The sequence below is a fragment of the Octodon degus genome, unplaced genomic scaffold, assembly GCF_000260255.1.
Source record: "Octodon degus isolate 3935 unplaced genomic scaffold, OctDeg1.0 scaffold00028, whole genome shotgun sequence".
NCBI lineage: Eukaryota > Metazoa > Chordata > Mammalia > Rodentia > Octodontidae > Octodon > Octodon degus.
Genome location: NW_004524604.1, coordinates 17,053,103 through 17,058,545, shown reverse-complemented (window position 1 = coordinate 17,058,545; position 5,443 = coordinate 17,053,103).

Genomic DNA, 5,443 nt, shown 5'->3' with positions numbered 1-5,443 from the left:
GGGGGGGTGTCAAAGTTCTGCAGCTAACTGAGGATTCTGAACCTCTGGCTGTATATTCAGACCAATGTCATAGTCCATAACCATCACAACGAAAATGAATTAAAGTATCGATCTATGCATTTGAAGTGATACTAAAGCAATCAACTTGGTCACCTTTGAAAGGATCTTGAGGAATTCTGAAAAAGGGCAAATTGGAGATAAATGTTTCTCCTGCTTTATGTCAGGACAGCCAAATTATGAGGGAATTTTGTAGAATACATGGAATTATTCTAGTTAACATATACAGAAGTATTAGAATATAACCATTTTGTAGTTTCCTAGGCATTTACAAATCTAAGCAATCATCAATGTTTACTGAAGCTATTAGTTTATGTGGATCAAAACGGAACACCTGACCTATAGCTCTGCCTTAAAAATGTGTCTTGATACGAGTCAGTGGATAGATAGTACTTGCTACCACCTATGAAGTATCTTGCCAAAAACAAAACCAATCTGGAATTCAGTGAAGCCTCTTGTGCTTTCTGCTCGTGAGAAAAGGACATGTTACAGGACACCAGGGGGATGCAGTGCAGGAAAGATGGATATGGGCAACCTTGTAGGAATCCTGACTTTCTTTTAACAAGTTGCAGGGTAAAGGAGGAACCATGCTATTCTTCAAAAAGACAAAACACAGGAACTGCAAGTGTCATCTTCTGACTTGAAGAAATCAGTTACTTTTAAAGTAGAATTTTGGACACTGAACGAAATGATTTTTATAATCTCAGGCACTTGCATTTTTCACTTTAATATGTAGGAAAGCCATAAATGGCCTATGCCATTAATTAAACTAGTTTACTAATACATGACCTTAAGTATTAGTCTAAACTTCACATTTTCTTTTGAAATATTGTCTAGTTATTAAAAATGAATAGTTATCTGGCAAGTGCAAGGGCCTGAGTTCAATCCCCAGTTTCGCCAAAAAAAAAAAAAATTAGATCAGAGGCTCAGTTTTTCTGACTGGCTTCTGATTGATTTTCTGTTGGGCTTGAACATTTTTTCTGCCTTACTATTTTCTACAACTTTTAAGGTTGAAAAATAACAGTTGAAGACGATCATGAAATTATACACAGACAAAATTTACAGATTTTTGAAATTATTATAAGTAAATGGAGTGGACGTTTGTGAGGGCAAGGAGCAGTAAAAGTGTTCCAAAAGACAAGGGGAAAAAATTAAGAGTTGGGAGAAAAGAGAGTTGAAAATAGACAGTTGAGGCTAGGGAGATGGCTCAGTGGAATAAGCGCATTCCTGGCAAACGCAAGGGCCTGAGTTCCATCCCCGGTTCCACAAAAAAAAAAGAAAATAGACAGTTGCAAAATAAAGAATAAAATATTTCTCTCTTTCACTTTACACTTTTATTTATTTTATTATTTTGTATTTTTAGTGAATGGTCTACAGAGTGTTCAGGATCTCACTAACCAGGTCGGACTCGTAGTGATCCACCTGTTTACAGCCTCCCAAGTGCTGGGATTACATGAGCGCACCCCCACACCCAGTCTCAGTAGCCATCTCATTGTGCCCTGGGGGCGGGGCTGGTAGGGCAGTTCTGGGGATCAAACTCCAGCCCCTTTACCTGCTTGCAGTCCCTTTATTTTTTAATTTTATTTATTTATTTATTTATTTATTTATTTATTTATTTATTTTTGCAGTCCCTTTAATCTGCTGAGCTATTTGGCCAGCCCTCACTTTACAATTTTAGACTTGCCATATTGACATAGATTACTTAGGTTACTCTTAAGGATCTAGTTCAGACTTTTTTTTCCTTTCAATTTTATCAACAAGTACTGTTGCAATGATAGGCCTTTTTTTTGTACCCTAAGGTCTGACTTGTAAGAAAGTCTCCCTTTTAAGGGGACATATCATTAAATACATATTCAGTAGTTACTCAGAAAGGTTTGGAATTGTGTTAATTTTAACTTTCCTCTTCTATTTAGAGTCTCGGATGATAGATAACTTCAAGCTTTGAAGGTAGTGACCTCTACACTTAAAAGACAGGATTAGCAAACTCAGTATTTTAATCCTGAAACAAAACCAGTGGTGCTGCAATGTCATTAAAAGGTTTCACCATTTTTTTTGGGGGGGGACATATTGGTTATTGATTTCAGTTTCCTACAATATCTTAGCAGTTTTTACCTTAATAAGGCCTTTAGTAGGTTATCTTTCCATTTTTAGAAAGACAATAACATTGGACTTCTGGAAGGAATGGGGGAAAAAGCACACCCACCTTTAATTGTTGCTGTAAAATGTGTTTCCAGTCAAATAGCTATAAACTTTCAAATTAAAATACTGTCCATAATTATAGTAATAATCAGACTGAACTTTGATTTTTTTCTATATTTTTGATCCTTTTTATGTTGTTATGATTTTCAAACACTTTGAAATGTTTTGAGAAATAGAATAAATTAAGAATTAGACGTTATTTTGACCTTAGAAACTAAACATATTGGTATTAGTGAAATGTAATGGTATTTTGAGAGTTTTTTCTTTCTCTAGTACTGTTTTCCATTTAAAATGGCATTGTTGCTAAAACTGTAGTGATCTCAAGCACTGGATACCCACTTTTTCCCAAGGATAGTTTCTCTATCCTTGTTTTTCCATTTAAGAAAAAAAGGCAATATTAAAAAGTCTTTGAACCATCCAGAATGAGTATTTTGATGATTTTCAGGGGAAGAACTTGGATCTTTGCTTTGACCCCTGCTAGTTGTAGCTTTAAACAGCTTAACATCTATAGGACATCCATCCTTTAAGAAAGGAACACTTTCTTTGACTCTTAAGAGCTTATGAGATTGATGGGGTAATATATGGGAAATGACCTTGAAAGCTGTGAAGTGCCACACAAGAATGTTGTGATAAACATTGATTTTTTTTCCCAGCGAGAAAGAAGGACCTTTGTTCAGAATTAAATAATTGGCTCCTTGCTAGCTTGCATACCCAGCTACATTTCCTCTTTATAATTCAAGGCTGTATATACTAGTTTTTGCTGAGGGAGAAGCATTCAGCAGGTATTTTTAGAAAACCTCCTGTGGTTTAAATGGAATTGCTAAGGATATGATTCAGCAAGAAAATTTTAAGTTTTTAGTTCCTTGTTCTCCATAAGTTAATCGCTTATAATCAGCCTAGGAAAAATGTAACAGTTTTGGGTAGAAGAAACTGATCTAAGACTGGTTCATGTTATCAAATTCTTATTCTTGAAACTAACCTTTTTAGTTTTTGTTGAAATATGAAAATAACAGAAAAAAAATCTCAGTTGCCATATTTACTGTATGATTGACCTTTCAGCTTGTTTCAGTTCTTTACTGTGACTAACAATATATTATTTAATATAACAGTATTTGTGTACTTAATAATGTATGTATGTGTATGTATGAGGCCAAGCTATAACTTCTGTCTTTAAGGCCTTAAAAGAAGCATCATAGAACATCGAATGACCAACTGTGCAGTCTTATGAAAATCAGTGCACCACTATCTCTGCCCTCACTGATGGAGGGAAAGATGATAAAGAATAATTAAGAGTTTTCATGTAGGCTTGGCAGAACATGCATCTTCAGTAAGGGTGTTGTGCATGAATCTTTGGTAAGGAGGTGCTTGGGGGCAATAAGAAAACTTTGGGTGGATCCAGATCATTGTTTGCTCCAACACTAACCAAAACTAACACAGGCTGGATTTAGTTTATGAGTCACAGCTTACCAACCTCCATCCCATGTTATTTCTGCATAAAAAATGCCACTTTGTCTCACTATTTTGCTGGCTAATCATGTTCAGTATTAGTATTCAAGGTGATGTAATGAATATTTTGTAGATACTTATGCAAGTGTGTGCTTCCAAAGGAAATGAAACTGCCAGCTCAAAGGTGTGCATATTTAGTTATGTAAACTGGCTTCCAATTTCTCCTGAAAAGATCTTAACCATTAGACTCCTCAAAATAATGTATGAGAATGGATTTATTTCCCATGAATACTAGCTTAGCATTTGCTGATTTTATTTTTATCAATATTATGTGAAATGTTATTTCCCATATTTTTATTTGCAACTGCTTAATAAAAAAATTGGTCAGATTTGAGACAACTAATACCTCCTATTTTCTTTAGAATAAGAGAGATGCAAGAATTAACATGGGAGAATATTTTCTGTTATTGATAAGCCTGTCGGCGTAGCCTGTATAATGGTAATGAATTTTCTTAATGCTCTATGTCAGAGTTAATCTTTCACACTTACCAAGCAGAGTAGGAAAACCATAAGCCTTTTGCCATTAGCACTTTCCCTTTGAGACATATCGAAGGAGAAGCAGAATTTGTGATTCATGAGACAGTCATAATCCTGAAAGGACAGAGAAAGTGGTCAAATAACACATGCCCTGCTCATTTTCCCAAACTTCCCATTGGTAAAGGGAAGAACACAGATGATGAATGCTACTCTTTAGAAGTCCTTTCAGCCTGGAAAATTAAGAAACAAAGTGTTTAACACTAGTGCAAGTTTAAGCTCGCTATCTTACCAGTGAATTTGATGGCCATTTAAAGAGTGAATGTACTGTTTTGAGCTTCACTGGGGAGGGGAATAGGGGGATGGAGAGGGAGAGGGAGAGGGAGAAGGAGGGAGAGATTGAAAGACTGCTTGGACTTAAACTATGTTTATACTAAAAGGGAAAACTCAAGCAAAATAGATTGGTTAATGTACTTGCAAATCATTTTATATTCAAAATTTACCTACTTTATATTGACTTGACTTTTCAGAGTCTTGCCATACTGGTTTGTCCACTCCATATATCCTCCCAGTGTCATCAGAAACCTCAGTGACATTTCTCAAAAAACCTCAGTGACATTTCTCAAGTCACAGTCTGGAATTTTCTTCAATTGCTTGACCTCCAATGAGGAATATTTTAATGCCAGCTCTTTCTTAAGCTTAACCAGTATAGTAACAAGTTTCCAGACAAAAACAACAAAACTAGGATTCATATTTTTCTCCTTACATAGCTCTTGAATACTTTGTTGTCTGAAATGTGTAGGGATTGCACATTTCCAATAATGACAGAAATAAAAACCAAGTTTGAACATGCATAAGCAATGATAACACTTGAAAACTACTCCCTGGATGACAGCAGGTTATAAAAACTGCTTGGCTGACAGCACTGACTTTAAAACATGTTTGGTTTCAGATATATTAAAATGTGGAAAATGTTTTTGTTATAGTTGATTAGTTATAGTACTTTTTCCAGTGTCGTGTGTGTGTGTGTGTGTGTGTGTGTGTGTGTGTGTGTGTGTATTTAAGCAAATTTTCCATTTTGACCATTTGAATGTAAAGTGGGATTAATTACATTCACAGTATGTAGAGCTATAACTACTGTTTACAAAATGTGTTTTGTCATCCCTACCAAAAACTATTAAGCAACAATTTCTCATTTCCTTTTTCC